The 22,186-nt window shown below is 25.8% G+C and overlaps 1 protein-coding gene across 2 annotated transcripts in view; it reads left to right on the top strand.

The window, feature by feature from the left end:
• The first annotated feature begins 8,873 nt into the window (after positions 1 to 8,873).
• LOC107455315 (CTD small phosphatase-like protein 3) overlaps positions 8,874 to 22,186 on the top strand; it is a 33,181-nt gene continuing 19,868 nt past the window's right edge. Inside the window, exons 1-3 of one of the 2 annotated variants that reach the window (XM_087155209.1) lie at positions 8,874 to 9,150; positions 16,294 to 16,385; positions 19,752 to 19,813. The gene's annotated coding sequence lies outside the window, so the exon portion shown is untranslated. Of the gene's footprint in view, positions 9,151 to 9,249; positions 9,379 to 16,293; positions 16,386 to 19,751; positions 19,814 to 22,186 lie in introns of those variants that run through there. The other variant, XM_087155210.1, reaches the window with a different exon arrangement.

Here is a 22,186-nt window from a genome sequence, read left to right as displayed (position 1 = left end):
GGGGGTACTGATCCAGGAGTCTCCTTGTCTTCTGGATTGGTTCAAAATTACAAGGCTACGGAGGTGAACATTAGTAGTCGTAAACCAAAAAATTGGGTCTGCTGTTCAACGACGGATATATATGTCTTTATAGACACTTCAAGCTTTCTTAAACTTGGTTTGGGAATTGTATTTAGCTTTCTTAAACCTGCTAATGGAAGCATAATAAATTACAATGATTAAAAAAAGTGGTCTACCACTTAATTGACAACGCTTATTATACTTGACAAAGACGCATAATACATTTGATCGAAGATTAAATCAAAATATTAAACTTTCGCAACTTTTAAAATGCGACAGATTTGGAGAGTATTCGTATTAGAAAAATAAGAATTAAAATATAGGTTATACAAATAATTTTAAATAGTAGAAAATGTATAGAAGAAGCGGTAGTAGAATAGGGTATTCAGTTTAAAATATGTTTTAAAAAAACAAACTACCGTAAACCGGGGCGAGTCTACCCATTTTTTCAGTTTGTCAACTTTCAAGTGGACAAACTTTTGAAAATATTAAAGAAAAGGCTTTTAATAGGTGTTTCGGAATCGCTATTTATCCCTCTTTAAAGCTGTGAAATCGATTTTAGAAAATATTAAACAGTTACGCTGTTACTGTATATTTTTATAGAACTGCTGACAAATCTCTCGTATGGGGCGAGTCTACCCATTCTACTAAAATGAATGTTAACTAAAATGAATGTAATCAAATTTTACTATTAAATTGTTATTTTAATTACTATATAGGATATTTATGAAGTAAAATTCATAACTTTATTATATATTCCATTTTTTTATTCATAAAATAACACATATTGAGTATTTGATCGATTATCACATTTTGATCACAGTTTTGTTTTTATAATCATTAACATTATAAAATAACATTTTTTTCTGATTATTGTTGATAAAAATAAATTTAAATTAATATAAATTTACAATTAAATAATTAATAAATAATAATATGTTAATAAATAATAATAATATTAAAAAATGATTTAATGCATTTTTTTGTAACATTTAAACCCATTTGTTTTGCGAATATAATTTCGAACCATCTGTAATAATAAATAATAAATTATTTAACTTGCATTAAATAAAAAAAGTTAATTTTGTAATATAAAAATTGAAAAAATAGGTAAAATGAACATATTTTATATTTACATTTATATTTAACCTATAAATTTTCTTATTAATGATAAATTTATCAATGCAGAATTAAAATAATATACTCAAATTCATTTAAAATGACTTAATTTTAATATAAACGAAGTTCTAAATTATATTATTATGCTTTATTAAAACTAAATACGAATGGGTAGACTCGCCCCGCGAATTCTGACTTTTTGTTTACAACAGCAAAACTTACATTCTTTTTGTTTTTTTCATATAAAATTAATGTAATCTTAGTCTTAGATAAGTTTATCACTTAACCAAAGTGAAAATAGTAATAATAATAATATACTTACGGAGCACCAACTAAAAGTTTGCTGATTTTCAATACAAATCTCTCAAAAGACGTTTGAACAGGTCGGTTAAATAGACACCAAATAAATAAAAACGGATCAAACTACTACAGCGCCATCTTCCTTAGAGTCTGAACTAAGTCCTCCGTCGGTAAAAAAAAAATTATTTGCAATTTAAAATAGTGAAAATTAAATAAAACTAAAATGGGTAAACTCGCCCCTGGATGGGTAGACTCGCCCGGTTTACGGTAATTAATTAAAAGAGTACGTATTATAATTATTCTTAAAAGTACAAGTACATTTTATGGAAATAAAAAGGTTTACATTTTTTTATTTTAGATTACATTATATTATACTCTATTTTTTTATATTATATATATATATATATATATATATATATATATATATATATATATATATATATATATATATATATATATATATATATATATATATGTTCAAAATGAAGAATAAGACAAAGAAAAATTATAGACATATGAAAAAAAGGGGGGTGGGAAATAATAAGTAAAAAAATAACAAACAACAGTTTATTAAAAAAGAAAAAAAATGAAATGTTAATTAAAAAACCGGAAAAAAAGCCGGAAAAAAAAGATATAATCTTTTCTTCAGCCCACACGATTATATCCGCAAAACAGAGTGCTTTCTGATATTGTATCAATAAAGCCAAAGCAAAATATATTTATACAATAGTGTGAGGAGCACTCAAAAAAATTTTTATAAAAATAACAACAAATAAAATAGATCGCAAAAATTAAAAATAAGTAAAAATAACATGTAAAAACAGATAATTAAATAAAATAAAAAGAAAAAACATTAAAAAGGGGGGACTATAAAGCGAGTAGCAAAATCAGAACAACTTACATGGACGGATATTTTTCAAGAATGATTTAAAAATGTTTTCGCAGAAAGATTGCCAGATTACAAAATATGAAAACAAAAGATGAAAACAAAACCGCAAATTGAGTGTAACAAGAGGGTTTTAAAGTGACGTTCTTACTGCACTGCTGAAGTGATTTGTTATTCTGAGTTTTGATTTGTTAGTTACAAAGGATGGGCCCGAAATGGATGTGAGCAAGGTAATATTACACTGGATAATTTTAAAAATTTATCATAAATGGTTTTAGAAGATAGATGTTTATTTAAGAAAAAATATAAAATAGAAAAGAGAAACATAAATTGCCTGTTCTGCAAATAATTTAAGCCGCGGATTTGCACGATATGGATTAGCACATAGAAAAATTATTTAAATTATCAAAGAAAAAAATTTTAATAGATAATTTTAACACGGATTTGCCCGAAATGGATTTGCACATTAAAAATTAACAAAGGAAAAATTTTAGTAGATAATTTTAGCCACGGATGAAAAAAAAAGAAAAAAAAGAAAAAAAAATTTTTTTTTGTTAAAAAAATATTTTTTTTGTTAAAAAAATATTTTTTTTGTTAAAAAAATATTTTTTTTGTTAAAAAAATATTTTTTTTTGTTAAAAAAAATATTTTTCTTGGTTAAGAAAAATTTTTTTCTTTGCTAAAAAATTTTTTCTTTTCCGTGTTAATTTTTCCATGTGCAAATCCATTTCGGGCAAATCCGTGTTAAAATTATCTATTAAAATTTTTTTCTTTGATAATTTTGATAATTTTTCTATGTGCTAATCCATATCGTGCAAATCCGCGGCTAAAATTATTTGCAGAACAAGCAATTTATGTTTCTCTTTTCTATTTTATATTTTTTCTTAAATAAACATCTATCTTCTAAAACTATTTATGATCAATTTTTAAAATTATCCAGTGTAATATTACCTTGCGCACATCCATTTCGGGCCCATCCTTGGTAACTAACAAATCAAAACTCAGAATAACAAATCACTTCAGCAGTGCAGTAAGAACGACACCTTAAAACCCTCTTGTTACACTCAATTTGCGCTTTTGTTTTCATCTTTTGTTTTCATATTTTGTAATCTGGCAATCTTTCTGCGAAAACATCTTTAAATCATTCTTGAATAATATCCGTCCATGTAAGTTGTTCTGATTTTGCTACTTGCTTTATAGTCCCCCCTTTTTAATGTTTTTTCTTTTTATTTTATTTAATTATCTGTTTTTACATGTTATTTTTACTTATTTTTAATTTTTGTAATCTATTTTATTTGTTGCTATTTTTATAAAAAAAAATTTTGAGTGCTCCTCACACTATTGTATTAATATATTTTGCTTTGGCTTTATTGATACAATATCAGAAAGCACTCTGTTTTGCGTATATAATCGTGTGGGCTGAAGAAAAGATTCTATCTTTTTTTTCCGGCTTTTTTTCCGGTTTTTTAATTAACATTTCATTTTTTTTTTTAAATAAACTGTTGTTTGTTATTTTTTTACTTATTATTTACCACCCCCCTTTTTTTCATATGTTTATAATTTTTCTTTGTTTTATTCTTCATTTTGAACTTATCTAATGAGTGCTGTTTACTTGCAGCTTAAGCGCAATAAATGAAACTTATTGTTTTTCTTAACTTTCTTAGTGTTTTCTTGTATTTATTTATTTATTATATATATATATATATATATATATATATAGACACACACGAGCACTCTGCCCCCGCTATGGTGCAGAATGGGGTGGAAAGACTAATTAATTATAAAATCACACACACCAACATGGAAAAAATATATTTACCCTATTAATGAAAGAGCGTCGATATGATTGAAAATATGCATTTGTGCAAACAAATATTTAATGAAAGCTATTGAGAAGAACTTATATAGTCTACAATGATGAAATGACTTAATTTGAAACTTGTTTTATCATTTAAAAAGACAGCGACAATTTGTGTGAGAATATCCATCTTCGCCAAGAAATATGTATTGAAAATTTTTAGGAAGAACTTCTCGAGATGATCTATAGAAAAAGGTCTTAACAATCTAATTTTTTTTTTTTGTATATTTATTTAGTTACATTTATTAATATCTTATAGACAGCAGAGTAGTTTATTGTCATTTGCTCAAGAAAAAAAATGAAATAGAAATTCACCAAATTTTGAATGCCAGGAAAATGACATATTAGCTTGAAAGTTAAGAAAACAGTCATTTTAAGCTAATAGTAGGTAACTCAACTGAAGAAACTCAAAAAGACAAAGTTGAAAAGTTAATTTTAACTTTTTATGTAAATAAATTCCAAAAATAATTATTGTGAACAATTTGAACATACCGTTTCTTCTCGGCTTCCAGTTTTTACCCCCTCAGTTCACTTTTCCTTGATTGTTTTTAGGCCCCATGTTTTAAAATAACATAGTAAAATTAATTTTATAATAATTTACATCGGAAATTTTTAATTACACTGAAGAGCCAAAAAAAACTGGTATACCTGCCTAACATCGTGTAGAGCCCCCGCGAGCACGCAGAAGTGCCGCAACACGACTTAGCATGGATTCGATCAATGTGTGAAGTAGTGCTCGAGATAATTGACACCATGAATCCTGCAGGGCTGTCCATAAACCAGTGGGAGTAAGAGGGGGTGGGGATATCTTCTGAACATCACGTTGCAAGCCATCCCAAATATGTTCAATAATGTTCATGTCTGGGGATTTTGGTGGCCAGCGGCACTCTTCTGAATTTAGACACTTCCGCTGGCACCAAAATCCCCAGACATGAACATTATTGAGCATATTTGGAAAACTACGTTTTTCAGACTTGTACTTTTCTAGTTAGTACTTAAAAATCCGACCTACGCATCAAAAGTTATTCTAGAGCTCTATTTTTCATTTTGTGCATTGTGTATTATACTTCCGAAATAATAATAGAAATGATTCAAGTTTTTTTTAAGCATCATTATGTAAGAAATACAGTGTTTTATATCGAAATTTGAAAATTTAAAATTTTTTATGGCAATAACCAGAAGCAATTTCCTTAAAAAAAAAAAAAAAAAAATGCTTGATTAAAATAGTTGAGTTGCTATGCAATTACACAATTTTGATTTACGGAAAAAAATTAGTCAAGTTTTAAAAGAATTTAAGAAAATTGAGTTAGATTTAAGAGAAAAAGGCGATTTTTTTTTTACGAAGAAGGAGAAAAACGGATTTTTATTTAAATGAAAAAAACAATATAAACTTTCTCAAGATCTTAACAATTATGATTAGTGTCTGGAAGAGCAATATATATATAGTTTATCTTGTCTGCCTGATATGCATTTTTCTTTTGCTAAAAATCGCATTTAAGCTAAACGGTTTTAGGTGATTTCGATCCCTTTGTTTCTCATATTTTTTAATTTGCTTCTCTTAATATGCATAGTTTTTTTTTTTTATTCATTTACTTCAGTCTTTGTAGTTTTAAACATACCTAAAATTATGGAGACGATTTACAAATCAATAAAGTGATTTGTAACAGACTGGTAATAATTTTCAAAAAGTTTTTAATAAAAAGAATTTTCAGCTCTAAATAACAGCAAAAGGAATGCACTAGCATTTTATTCGGAATATAAATCGTTTTTTAAAAAGAGTTTTTAATTCTCCATTTTGCACAAAATAGAAAATATAAAAAAATCTAAAAAATACACACGAAATGCATTACATATAGGAGGCAGGATAGTCTGGATAGTAGGGCCCCATGCCCGAGGATCGTGAGTTCGCTCTCTGCCGGCCGAAGACAAAATGGTGACTGGTGCACGCTAAATCAGTCGAGGTCACAAAGTTCACCCATTTCTCAGAACGGATCAATACCTCTGGAGATACTGGATATGAGATTGATCGTGCTCTGATTCAGGTCTAAATTACGATCTGCGGAAAGGATGGATGATGTGTGAATGCGTCCTCTCTGTAAAACGTGGTGTGACGTATGTTTGTGATCTCCGGATCATCATCAGGAATGTTTCCAAGACCGTCGCCAATAGCCCATTGTGCATCTCTAGTGTAAAGTAAATGAATGTACCTGCCTACCAACTGCATATAAGTTAGTATAAAAATACAACTGGCAATGCTCTTTTTAGCACTTGGAAGTAAATCTGGTTGTAAAAAAAATTTTTTTTTATAAAAGCATTTTTCTTACCCGTGCACTGAATAAAAAATAAAAAATCTCGCCCCCTCTGCAATAGTTGCCAAGCCATTGGGATTAGTGCATGTAAATATTTGAAATTTAGGTGTTGGCTTAACTTGAGCTAATGCTAACGGTAAACTTCTATTATTTGGAACACAGCATCTTTTACTATCAAGCGAAGAGTAGTAATCTTGATTAATTTATTAATCAAGATTACTTATACGTAAGCAACGCCATATTAATGTCACTACATTAATCTTGAGACTATCATACTATTATAAATTCCTTAAAAAGGACGCTATATCACGGAAGAAACTTTATATGACAAATTCCTTTCACCTCACTATAATAGTTAAAGTTTAGAGAAAAATTATCCAAATGCAAGCAAATTAAGGAGAATTATCAGGATTATACGGTGGGAAAGTAATTCAGTCATAATTTGTTTGCATTTTGATATTTGATATTCGATATTTTGATATTCCTTAAAAAGGACGCTAAATCACGGAAGAAACTTATATGACAAATTCCTTTCACCTCACTATAACAGTTAAAATTTAGAGAAAAATTATCCAAATGCAAGCAAATTATGGAGAATTATCAGGATTATACGGTGGGAAAGTAGTTCAGTCATAATTTGTTTGCATTTTGATATTTGATATTTTGATATTCCTTAAAAAGGACGCTAAATCACGGAACTTTATATGACAAATTCCTTTCACCTCACTATAATAGTTAAAGTTTAGAGAAAAATTATCCAAATGCAAGCAAATTAAGGAGAATTATCAGGATTATATGGTGGGAAAGTAATTCAGTCATAATTTGTTTGCATTTTGATATTTGATATTCGATATTTTGATATTCCTTAAAAAGGACGCTAAATCACGGAAGAAACTTTGTATGACAAATTCCTTTCTCCTCACTATAATAGTTAAAGATTAGAGAAAAATTATCCAAATGCAAGCAAATTATGGAGAATTATCAGGATTATACGGTGGGAAAGTAATTCAGTCATAATTTGTTTGCATTTTGATATTCCTTAAAAAGGACGCTAAATCACGGAAGAAACTTTATATGACAAATTCCTTTCACCTCACTATAATAGTTAAAGTTTAGAGAAAAATTATCCAAATGCAAGCAAATTAAGGAGAATTATCAGGATTATACGGTGGGAAAGTAATTCAGTCATAATTTGTATGCATTTTGATATTTGATATTCGATATTTTGATATTCCTTAAAAAGGACGCTAAATCACGGAAGAAACTTTATATGACAAATTTCTTTCACCTCACTATAATAGTTAAAATTTAGAGAAAAATTATCCAAATGCAAGCAAATTATGGAGAATTATCAGGATTATACGGTGGGAAAGTAGTTCAGTCATAATTTGTTTGCATTTTGATATTTCAAAATTTATTTTCAGCATTTGAAACTTCATTGTTTACGCTGGTTACCTGTACTAACTTTTTTCATAATTTAAATAACCAATGGATGTAAAACAGAATTTGGCATAAAATATTTCTCACGAAATATAGCATCCTCTTAAAATAAATGCACTTTAACAGTATCCGAATATAAATCGTAGTACGAAGCTTCAAAATTCAACAGCTAACTATATGGATTTCAGTCATTTACTTACTACTGTGTGGATTCCATTTCTTGATTCGGTGAACTTACTTTTTTTGAGTTAATATTGTATGTTATGTATAAAAATATTTAACTCTCTTTATAAAATTCTTTCATTAATACTACTAATATTTACTACAGAAATATTATTTTATGATGTATTGTAATATATGATATATTAAAATAAAATAAAAATAAATTTACTCTATTTATCATAGGTATATATAAAATTAAATTAAGATATCATAATTGAATAAAATATAAATTAATTAAATATATATCGTTAATATATAAATGAATGTAGGATATAAATTAATGTAATATCATATTCAAGGCTAAAATCTTATTATATATTAGTTACTATATAAATGGTACGAATGAGTTTAAATAAAAACAGAATAAGGATCATATGATATAGGGAAAAAATATAAGTTTTATAAATATGCATTGTGCTTATAAATATGTAAAGAATCAGGTCATATTACTTATTCAATAAATATAATGCTGAAAATATATATTTCTAAACACATTCGTTATTATTATTTATGGTTAAATATAGACGATATTCACATGCATAAATACTAATATTTTGATTTCGTTTTCGGAATTTTAATAAAATTGCTAACAACTAATTCCGTAAAAATGTGAAATTTCGAGGACGAATTTCTTTTCATCTTATCAGTATAAGCATAGAAGATCAATCGATAAATGCCCACACATTAAACATCTACGAATCAACACAATTTAAATATTGTTAGTGCCTTTTTTCTAAGGATATCTAGTTCTAGTTGTAGTTCCTGGCGCGAAGAATTTTTGAGTATCATGATTTATTTTCTTCTCTCTCCCCATTCCTTAGTGAACTCGATCCGCCAAGTAGCTCTGCTAGCTGGTTTCGCCTGTGGCCGTGTTTTGCAGTTCACGATTCTCACTTCGCCCACTAATCTGACTCTGCGCGTAACATCATTGTAGCTGCTGCCTCTTGTCACTGCTCGTAAGTTCTTCTTTTATATAGAATAATATCTATATATAGGATATTTATTTAACATGTTTTGGATCAATTGTATGTTTTTGCTAGTTGCATATAAATATCTTACTTTGTGCTTTCATTTTTAAATGACTGCTCGTTTTTAAAGTCAATTCAAAGATCTGCGCCATATTCAACTAACTAAGATCGCCAGAAGTGGCGGGAAATAATTCGTCTTATTGATCTTTATTTCAAGTGCCCTCAATTTATTTAAATTATAAATTTTATTTTTGTTATGAAATTATTTTTCATGTATTTTTTTCTGGAATTTGTGCTTTTCTGAGATTATATGAGTGCATGTGTCATAAATTTTTTCAACGATTATATATTTTTGTTAGCCGTAAACATACTCTTTTTACTGCTTTGTATATTTACAAATCGTAACAAATTAGTTATTAGAACGCTATCGAGAAAATGAATTGATAGTTTTTATTGTTTTATTTTAATTTGGTTCTGTGGACTATTTTTCTGTTTGTTTACATGCGGTAGGGTTCAAGATTCTGCGACTTTATCGCCATAAAAAATGTCGCCAAATAAACCTATCAGTGCACAGCACTTGTCGATTTGTCAGATGCTCTTGTTGTTAATATGGTATTTATCATGTGAGGTTTTTACCGGTATTTACCATGGTTTTTACTATCTTGGGAAAAATCTGTTTAACCCATGGCTTTTACCATGGTTTATTAACCCATGGTTGTTACCATGGCTTTTACCATGGTTGTTACCATGGTTTTTACCATGGAAAATTTATAAAAAAATATTTCCGCAGTATTAATTGTTTTGTAAAAAGAAACATTTGTCACATCCTCAATAAATTTTTTTATTGTTTCTGCTATTTTCGTGAACATCTTAAAAGCAGTATCAAAACAAAATTTTGAACATTTAAAATAGTCTTGTATTGTAACATTGCAGTACAATAAATGATCATTCAATAAACTAATGTTCTAAAAATGTTTGTAAGGGTCTAAATATTTTTGACATTCCTAATAAAAAATATTTTCTGCCCTTATTAACCTTTTTTTCTTGATTTTTTTTTTTTGTTATATAGCAATATTACGGTTTTTATAATATTTAATGTAACAAGTATGGCATATTATATGAGATCCCTTTTCAAATGCTAATATTAAATTTAGAAAAAAGAACTAAGATTCTCCCTAGAAATAAAAAAGGGCACTCATTTATCACCCTTAAAATTTATTAATATATGTAATATTATTAAATAACTGAATTTTATCCTCAATTTTTAAGTTGTTCTCTTATACCATTTTGTGTGTATATTTCACTAAGTAATTCTTCTCACTCATTATCAAAAAACAGAAACATTTGAAACTTTTAAAAAATAATTAAAGGTAAGCTTTTACCATGGTTAATTAACCCATGGTTGTTACCATGACTTTTACCATGGTTTTTACCATGGAAAATTTATAAAAAAATATTTCCATAGAATTAACTGTTTTGTAAAAAGAAACATTTGTCACATCCTCTATAAATTTTTTTATTGTTTCTGCTATTTTCGTGAACATCTTAAAAGCAGTATCAAAACAAAATTTTGAACATTTAAAATAGTCTTGTATTGTAACATTGCAGTACAATAAATGATCATTCAATAAACTAATGTTCTAAAAATGTTTGTAAGGGTCTAAATATTTTTGACATTCCTAATAAAAAATATTTTCTGCCCTTATTAACCTTTTTTTCTTGATTTTTTTTTTTTTTGTTATATAGCAATATTACGGTTTTTATAATATTTAATGTAACAAGTATGGCATATTATATGAGATCTCTTTTTAAATGCTAATATTAAATTTAGAAAAAAGAACTGAGATTCTCCCTAGACATAAAAAAGGGCACTCATTTATCACCCTTAAAATTTATTAATATATGTAATATTATTAAATAACTGAATTTTATCCTCAATTTTTAAGTTGTTCTCTTATACCATTTTGTGTGTATATTTCACTAAGTAATTCTTCTCACTCATTATCAAAAAACAGAAACATTTGAAACTTTTAAAAAATAATTAAAGGTAAGCTTTTACCATGGTTTATTAACCCATGGTTGTTACCATGACTTTTACCATGGTTTTTACCATGGAAAATTTATAAAAAAATATTTCCATAGAATTAACTGTTTTGTAAAAAGAAACATTTGTCACATCCTCAATAAATTTTTTTATTGTTTCTGCTATTTTCGTGAACATCTTAAAAGCAGTATCAAAACAAAATTTTGAACATTTAAAATAGTCTTGTATTGTAACATTGCAGTACAATAAATGATCATTCAATAAACTAATGTTCTAAAAATGTTTGTAAGGGTCTAAATATTTTTGACATTCCTAATAAAAAATATTTTCTGCCCTTATTAACCTTTTTTTCTTGATTTTTTTTTTTTTTTTTTTTTTTTTTGTTATATAGCAATATTACGGTTTTTATAATATTTAATGTAACAAGTATGGCATATTATATGAGATCTCTTTTTAAATGCTAATATTAAATTTAGAAAAAAGAACTGAGATTCTCCCTAGAAATAAAAAAGGGCACTCATTTATCACCCTTAAAATTTATTAATATATGTAATATTATTAAATAACTGAATTTTATCCTCAATTTTTAAGTTATTCTCTTATACTATTTTGTGTGTATATTTCACTAAATAATTCTTCTCACTCATTATCAAAAAACAGAAACATTTGAAACTTTTAAAAAATAATTAAAGGTAAGCTATTAGACAATCTCTCTGTATAAATTTTCTTTTAAAAAAAGTAAACTAAAAAAAGATTGATATACAACTTTAAAACTTTTTTTTAATACTTTAAACTGAAAATTAAGAGAAAATAAACACTTAAAGGTGCATTTTTTAAATAAAGGGTATTAATTCAAAAAATAATGCAACTTTCCTTTTGTTGATTGATCACAATCTGTTGACTTTTCCTCGCATTAAATACTTTTTATGTTTTGGCAATTTGTTAGTTATTAACTTGTTTCAGTTTTAATGCTAGTTTAAGTGTAGTGTATGGAAGAGAATATAGTATTAAGAAAAAATTATGACATTTGGCATTAAATATGTGTACTTGCTTATTACTACTTGTTTTTTTTTTACCATCCAAACTTGAATTTAACAAACTTAAAAATTATTAATACTACTTAAAAATTATTAATACTTAATTATTAACAAACTTAAAAATTATTAATAAATAATTTTTACACTTAATGAGTATGTTATGATCGAAAGTAGAAGATTAAATATATTTTTTATTCTTAAATATGCAGATGTTGAATTTTTATTAAATTAAAGGATTGATTCTTATCAAGTTCAATAAAAATTATTTTAAGTATAGTGACCACAAAATAATGCAAGTTTTTCGGTATTTTAAGTATTAAAAGACGATAGGAGCTATGATACATATATTTTTTTATCAAATAAGGTCATTCTAAAAAAAAGTTCAAAAAATTTTTTAATTAAAATTTTAGTTTATCAGTTTTGATAAACTTTAGAAAAAAAATTTTCATTAAGAAGCAAAATATAACTTTTAGATAGATGTTTAGATTAGTAAATTATAACTTCTTAGTTGGTTTTTCTTCTTGCTCTGTTTTTTTTTTTTTTTTTTTTTTTTTTTTTTTTTTTTTTTTTTTAAAGAATATTCTGCACTGAAATTGTCTTGATTTTGTCTATTTCTTTACAATTTTTTTTAATATTTATTTATTCTCCTAATTTTTTGTTAAAACCCCTATGAGGCCTGTTTTTGACATAGATATTTTTTTTAATGTTTATCATATATTGATTTCTAAAGTAATCTAACTTATGGCCAAATTAAAACATTTGTGTATTTAATATTGTCAGCAGTCTTGATAATAATATTATCAATAGTCTTGATGATAACATTTTTATTCTAATTTCTATTATATACGTCATTGATATTCATTTTTGTTGTTCCTCTTATTTTTGATATTTTCATACATAATGAATTACAGTACAGAACCCGTTATCCGGAAATCAGAAAACTGGAAAACCAAAAAACCGGAACGAAATTCGACAAATTTTCCGCCATTTTTAAAAAAAAAATTTTTTTTCCTCATAAGATTTTGGGATTTTTCTTTCTTTTTTGAAAGATGTTTACCTTACCATCATTTTGGAAATAATCATTAGTGTATTAGTCCATCGTTTTTTCTTCTTTTTAAGATTATTTCCAAGAGCGAATTTTTGTAGCGATACAGAAAACCGGAAAAATCAGTTATCCGGAATAGCGATGGTCCCGATCGTTCCGGATAATCAGTTCCCTACTGTATTACAATTCAAATATTACATACAAATGGATATTTTGGAAAATCTTGATCTTAAAGTGCATATACAAACTGAAATAAGCAAGAATTAATTTTTTTTTTCTTCGTATTCTAATTTTATAAAAATAAATTACAAAAGATAGGTGAGATGAATCCTTATTTTATTCTACCCTTATCACTACTGTAGATTTTTTATTATGCTAAATATTATTTTATGAGAAACGAAAAGAAATAATTTAATTCTTTTTTAATAAAATTCTGAAATTCTGCTTATTTGAGCTTCTCTGTTATTTTCTATATATGCAGCTGTAATAAAGTTATACAATAATATAATACAATGCCATTTACAACTATGATTTTAATATTTAATTATTGGTTATTAACTCATATTGAAATTTGTTACTTGAGATTTACACATATATATAAATATATATTTAATAAACTAAGCTATAATATTGAAATAATATATATATTGCTAACAGTTATAAATAACAAACCACTATATCTGTAAAAAAATAAACATGGGTTAATAGTATTTACCAGGTTTTTCGTCATGGTTTTTACCAGTAAAACCGAACCCTATGCCCATAAGCTTCATAATTTTATATTTTACTTTAGGAATTTTCTTTTAATAAATTTTTGTGCACTCTTTTTTCATTCTCCGTAGCCTTTAATTTGTGTAAATGTAACATGTATTAAAAAAAAATAATAATAATAAGGGTTATCAGAGTTGGGTTTTTGCCGTCAAAAACTGGTTTTTGACATGACAGTGGTAAAAACCGTGTTTTTACCGGTAAAAACCGTCAAAAACCTACTGTTTTCTTTAATTTATGGCATATAGCGGACAATATATTATTTTCACTTAATTGCCTTTATAAATGAATGTTGTAAGTGATTGCTATTGATTTTGCAACTATATACATGTATTCTTATAGAAGGATATACATTCATACAGAAATATTGTAACATACTATACTTATTGAACATAGTGATACTTAACTTTTATCATTATAGCTTGATTTGCAAAGGATTCAAAATTTTGCACTTCTTAATTGTTAGAAATAAACAAACAAACAAAAAAACTTGGAACTATTAATAAATTCAAGAACTAAAAAGAAGAATTTAAAATTTGGCATTTCTTAAATATTAGAAATAAGCTAAACAAAACTTTCAAAACTTGTAACTACTAACAAACTCTAAGTCAGGGAGGAATGACTTGACATTCTTGAGTAATGTAATATGCCAAACAAAATGATGCTTGGAAATGTTGAAAATTTTGTTTAGTATCCTAATATTTTACTTGAAATAGTATGATTTGATATAATCATGTTGGGAAAATGCAAAAATCTGTTCTTAAATATCTTTTAACAACTTTTTTTTTAATTTTATTGCCCAAAAATGAATTAATTTTAAATCATAAGCAGTTAAACTCAAATTAAAATTCAGTTTTATCAAAACTATGGGTTTTTGACATGACGGTAAAAACCATGGTATAAACCGGTAAAAACCGTCATGTGTCAAAAACTTGCCAACCCTGAGGGTTATATTTTATGAATTGCTTAGTTTTCACGCAAGCATTTTCATATTAATCTTCTTTCCCCTTGTTAATTGTTCATTCACTTGATAAATTAATACTAGAATAAATAAATTTTAATGGCAGAAATTTTATATTTTGAAAATATTTATTTTGTATCCTTTTATTTAGTCACATTTGTAATTTCAAAATGAAAATTCATATAAAAAATTCTATGCATCTATTTCTTTTATTTTAATTACTTTTCTTTGGCAAAATTTTTTATAATCTCTGAGTTGATTTGTTTATTTATTTTCTTGTTAAGTTTAGAATAAGTTAATAAAAAAATTCATTTCTTTCTCTCATATTTTATTTATTTATTTCATGAAAAGTTTAGGGTAAGTTTACAATAAATGTTGTCTCTATCTCTTATTTGATTTATTTATTTATAGTAAAATTTAAAGTAGTTTATGCAAACAGAATTGGGGGGGGGGGTCTTTTTATTGTAAATACATTATATTTTATGTAATTAAGTTAAGATTTAACTAAATGTTTGTTTAGCTGTTCTTCTTCATACAATTAAAGAAGTATTGAACCAAATTACAATTTTTAATTAAAATTTAATTGGGTCCATTGTCTAAGTTATATTTGTATTATAACTTTATTTAAGTTTTCTTAGTTTGCCTAATTATCTACACATATTTCTCAACTCAGTATGATCAATAATATTAATCTTTTTAGTCTTTTTGAGAGTATGCATTTATAAATAATTTTAATTTTTGAAAATCTTTTTACTATTTGTTAATATTATGAATGTATAAAAGAACTTTCGACTATAGAAAAATTTTATTGGTGATTGAAGCCTAAATATAATTATTTTTTAAAAAAATAATGCTTCCTATTTTTTTAGTGCTTTTTTTTTATTGAAAAATTTGGCTGTACACTTGGAACTAAGTAAAAAAAAATTTATCAGATTTTCCTTTTTGTTTCATTATATATTAGGCATTTATACATAATTGGATATTTAACTAATTAAATTAAGTTTTTTTTTCTTTCAAGTTTCGGTTAAGTTTAAAAAATGGTATTAATTTAGCTGGTGAGAGTTTATTTCTGATATTACCTGCAGAACATTTATAAATATCTTAAGTCTGGTTGCAGAATGTTAGATGAGAATTGAAAAAAACATTACACTCTGTAGACTTTAAAGCTTTTTTCTGAAAATGATAGAAAATAAAATTAGATTACTGTTTGTTTGTTTTTAAACACTTTTTCTTTAGACATAAGTTTAGATTATTCATTATATTTTCCACAATTTAGGCGACCAATGTGAAGATAGAAATGAAATGGAAATGAAGTTTTCAAAAAGCCAGGAGTAGTTGATATACTAAAGGCAGTACTAGTTGCATTTGGTAAGTTTATTTCTATATTAACAGTTAAGAAAGAGCTTCAAATCTTTATCAAGTAGATTTATAATGTAATTGCGATTAATAATAATAATATAATTACAAAAATTATAATGGAATAAAAGTTTCGACCTTCTCCATAGCAGAAAAACGGGATGAGGAAGAGCAATCATTAGAAAGACTGCTCCAAGAAGGGCAAGAAGTGAAGTATATGTACTAGCCAAGCACAAGGGAAAAGCCAATTCACAGAACTACAGCTGAACATAAAAAATCCTAAAAAAAATTAATAACAGAAAATAGGACATATTTTTACACAAATCTTGAATCTGCCAAGCCTTGGTTAGCCAAATAAAACAGTATTTTTGTAACTAAACTATTACAATACATATATGTTATTTATTTATTTCATTTTAGCTTACATAATTGACATTCTGAAAAAGTGTGAACAGGGACTCTGAAAAAAAAATATAGATTAAGATAAATTTTGTAAAAAGTGTTAAATACGTTATATTAATGTATATTTGTGAAGGAGAAAATGTCTCAATATTAAAATATATATTATAAACTTAGCAATTAAAAAAAAAATTTTAAATTTGACTATCTCTAATAATATTTAAATTATATTGCTTTATAATATTGAAATATCTGTTTTTAAATTCGGTAAAAGTTGACAAAATTCTGGTAAAGGGCGAGTTTATATCATAATGATAATATTCTATTTGTCACATTCAGAATTATTATTTATACCTAATGATTTTAAATATTTAAGATGGTGCTTATCAAAACAAGAAAAGTATTAGCTTATAAATTTTAGAAGAGTAATTAAAATGCTTAATGACAATAGAAAGTAGTCAAAAGTAAAAGTTTAATTAGGTAAAGGGTCAAAATAAAATAGAACATAAATTTAGTGAAAAGTACTATTGTTTATTGTTTGGCATAACCCAAGTGATCCGTTGCAATGAGCCAATTTATTGACTGTATTAAACTAATATGAATAATGTAAAATATATATATTTAAATAAAAATTAAATAAAAAAGTTCATATTAATTAAATAATTATGTCTAATGTTAAATTCAATATTCAGGAAATATTTACAATAAAAAGTTATTAATTACGTTTATAATTAGTCCATTATTTTGGTTAATTCTTCCATTTACTGAAATTTATAAAAATGTAGTTATTTTTTATTATTTCACCCAATTATTTTCAAAAATAATATATATTTATTTAAAATGAAACAATCATAATTCAAATCATCTGGTTTTATCACCAGACATTTCTTTTTATAAAATTTAACTGAAATTTTTCACTGATTAAAAAATTGGGTATTGTCCCAATTATCCAGGGCCAAATCCCGCAGATGAAAATATTCAACCATCCTTTATAAGAAATGTCTTTTAATAATTTCATTCAATAATTACATTTAAAAAAATGAATTAATGAAGGAACTACAATATGTGCATCTGCGATACCATTATAGGCATAAAATTTTTCCTAGCTTTTAAAATTTCATAAATTTAATTTTTTTAATCATTCCTAATCCAATTTTAATTGAATCAAAGCAGTTGTTTAATTTTTATCACATCTTATAAAAAATAAGAAAGCGAATCTAAATATTTTTTCTTTTTTTAACAATTAACAGTTAACTTTTTAATTCAATACAGGGCTGATTGTGATCCGGAAAAAATCCGGATTTCCGGATTTTTCGTTAACAGTGATCCGGAAGTTTCCGGAGATCGAAGGTCCAGACGTTTCGAAAAATCATTGATCACAGAAGTTTCTGGAAATCAAATTTTCAAAGGTGGAACTTAAAAACACAGTTTATTTTATTTGTTTGTAAGGGTGAGCCAGAGAGATACTTTATAAGCTTATATTCATGATTAATATTAATTTTTCATCAGTAAATAGTTGTTATCAGTAAATAGTTGTTAAACTCAAGAAAAAAAGACATATTTGTAAATTTTAATTACTTCTCCAGGTATAGGTTTGTGTAAAATTTTAAATATATTTTAAGTAAACTAAGAAATATTGAGAAAAAGGAAAAAAAAACTTGTTTAAATTTTTTTCTAATTTTTCAATTTAAACTGTTTTTTTTGTTTTGTTTTTTTTTTTAACTCAAGAAATTTTCTGGAATTTTGACTTGGGCTCACAATCACCCCTGTCAATATGAATGTATAACTAATTATTTCACTGTCACTTAAGTTAAAAATAGATTTGAATATCAAAATCTATTTTAAACTCTTTATTCCTTAAGCTACATTATTTCTCCAACCACAAAAATGTTTCAGTTATAGGGTTATATTAATTCTCACGGTCATTTTAATGATTAAGCTGTAGCCGGATTATTTAAAAATTAATAGCAAAGGGTTTGCCCATTTTATCTATCAATAAATCATCTACTATAAGATCTCTTCCCATGCTCCTAAGTGTCTGTTAGGAATTATTCAGTCACTGTTAATTAATTAAAAATTCTTGATGTTAAGGCTGAGAGTTGTTTAGATTCCTGATTGTCCCCATCCAACTGCCATTACTTTACAAAAATTCTTCATAGATAGATAGATAGATATAAAATATGTATGCAATAATGCCTCTTCACAAAAACAGATTTGTACAATAGAGCATAACCATACTACTATGATAAATCAGCTTTCATAAAAACTGGACCCAATGTCGTCATAAAACAGGAATAATTGCTAACATAATAACCTTAAAATGGACAATGCAAAAATTAGTCATTATAGAACTCGAATATTCTTTAAGTCAAAAGAACTTATCTAAACAATTTTACAATAAAAAAAAATAAAGTTTAACTTAGTTAAAATTTAAAAAGGTATTAAAAAATATTAAATAAATGGTCTTTCCTTTGCTAACATTTGGTTTGCAAGTGTTAGCAAAGAAAATAAACCCTTTTAATGCAAAGAAGATAACTTGCTGCCTATTCTTGCAGATACCTAAGCAAAAAGGGAATGTAAAAATAGAAATCTATTCCTCATTAAATCGAAAATGTAGACGATCGACAGATTATTATCGCCAATGAATTTTGAGTAAAATAATTTGATTGGTTAAATTGAAGTACTGGATGAATATTACAAGTTTTGTAAAAAAGTAAATGAATAAAATGAAAATGAAAATACTAACAAAGAGCTGAGGAAAATCATGTTTTAACTTTTATTTTTGATTTGAAAGAATCTTATTAAAGCTTGAAATAAAAATAAAAATTGTTATGGGAAGATATAGTTTGATAGTAAGTTTATTGATCATTCTAACTTTCAAATGTATAATCAATTACCTAAAAATAAAGTTTGCTCAAACCTTATATATATATATACTTTTGTCATGTAATAATGTTTAATAAAAGTTTCTATTTCTAGATGTGAAATATGTATTAATAATTGATTATAAGAATAAGGTAGCAAAAGAAGTGAATGCATCAGTAAGTATTTAAGTCCAGTATTAACTGAGTGCAATATTTTGTTTCTATATATTTTTCTTTTATTTTGTTTGCTATGTTTTTTCTAACTATGCTATGTCTAGTTGATTTACTATATTGGTTTTCAAACTTTTGTTTTTCTTTTTGAAACAATATCTTATTATTCATTATAGAAAATTTTTGAAACCCTTTTGTGTTCTATCTATAAAGTATAGTATAATTTCAAGAGGGAGAAACAGAAATAAACTTTATTTAAAAGTTTTTTTTTTTAATTATTATTCCCTCTAAACCAAAAGGATGGTCAATTTAAAATTTTACTCATTATAAAAAAATTAATTAATAAATAAAAATAACAATCTTGAAATATTATAATAAGACATTGGTTTCGCTACCAAATCACCTTCAATAAACCAAACCAGTGGGCAAGTTATCAAATAAAATCACTTTCATGTTATCAAAAATTCACCTTTTTACCTATCGAAATATTTTTTAATCGCATTAAAGCATCTAGGAAGAGTGTTAAAACTAGAAATTTAAAAGGTGTCAGAAATGTACTTTTGCAGCAATGTTATGATCCCGTTTTTTTTTTCATATAAAGATCTAGCTTTTTGTGTTGTCACCCGCATAAAATTAATAAAACTCAAGGTGTTTACATATAAAATATTATTTTTACCTTATTTGAGGCCTGTAATATTGATTTTTCTTATAACATAATATTCTCTGCTGTTATTATATATTTGATTTTGATAGTTATTTCAAATTCAAGTCTCAAAACTAAAAGCTGTGTTTCTTATTCATTTTATAAGCATTTTAAATTGGTATCTAAACTTATTTACCATTTTACTATTATAGATAGGGCAGCAAATTCTATTTACTTTAATATAAGTTTTGTATAAAACTGTGTCCAATCAACATTAGCAATTATAACAAAGAATATGAGATTGTAAATCATTATTAGAAACATAGATAAAATTATAGTAACCCAAAAAGAAAATTATTTTGTTTAAATTTCATTCTTATAGAATTGATACCTAAATATGTGAAACCTTATCTTTGTTAATTCAGTAAAATATTTTGAATCTTTCAAATGAATAATTTTCAATTTAGATGCAACAATCTGTTTATTGTAAGAAACAACAATTCTAGTAATTGTGGGAATTAATAGTGAAATGAGCATGGGCAGCACTTCCTAGTATAATTGATTGCTATAAATTCTAACTTTATTATTTTTTTAAAAAAAATCCTGTTTAGGATGCTAATATTCTTTGATAGGTGTGGCTGTACATCCCTTGGCTATGTGTTCCTATTTATGGCTGCTGGCAATGTGTTCCTATTTATGACTTTTGTTGTCCAGGAAAGAAGCTGGCACACAAGTGTCAAAAATCAAATCCAGTGGGCCAGAATTCAGAAGTCACTGGCTCACTCTGGGCTGTCTGGCCAAATATGATGATTTATAATTTTAAAGTTTCCCCCACCTCTGGATGTAAGGTTAGGGGATAGTCCAGTGATTTTCATTGAATACATTTCACAAAAATATTACTCTTGCGTGTTTTTAGATTTTTAACCTGATGTGTATTTCTCAAGATGTTTGACGATTTCCGTTCATTTTTGGCTCCCTATATATGAAAATAAATATTGTAGTTTTGATCCAATTTTAGCTTTTCCTTTTTTTATGTAGAAAGTAATGATTTACGAAACTTAAATATTTTGTGTGTAATACCTTATATATTTATTCATTAGTGTGGTTTTCTTTGAGAATATACACTTCGGTAAAAAAACTTTTTGTAAAGAAAAATTTGATCAAGGTACAACACCTACGTACACTAAATGCTTAATTCTTTCATTGGGTGGTGCAAATTTTTATTTTGTGCCAAGGTACAACACTTACCTTGGAACTTACCATGTGCTATACTTACCACTGTATGCTTGCTATTTTGTAAAATCTTCCTTTCAAATAGTTATAGGCTTGACAATTTTACTAAAATTAAACATTTAACTAGTATAGATAAACACTATTCTGCTGTGCAATTGAAAAAACAACATTAGAGCTACATAATTGATTTCAAAAAAAGTTGCGTGACAGCTATTTTCTCTCTGAAACAATTTTTTTTTTCTCCAATAAATAGATAATCAAGCAAACCTGCCAACTATATAAAAATCTCTATTTTCAATTTATGTTGTTGCTTATGGAAATTTTTCTACTGTGCTTATTTTCATCTGAAATTTATAATACTTTTTTCTAATTCTTTTCTATGTGATTTTTTTAATATCAACTTATTGTTTTATATATATATATATATATATATATATATATATATATATATATATGTATATATATATATATATATATATATATATATATATATATATATATAT

This window comes from Parasteatoda tepidariorum, chromosome 11, assembly GCF_982258835.1.
Source record: "Parasteatoda tepidariorum strain Cologne lab strain chromosome 11, Ptep-v5.0, whole genome shotgun sequence".
NCBI lineage: Eukaryota > Metazoa > Arthropoda > Arachnida > Araneae > Theridiidae > Parasteatoda > Parasteatoda tepidariorum.
The sequence above is the reverse complement of the archived record's forward strand: the minus strand, read 5'-3'. Positions and strand labels throughout refer to the sequence as shown.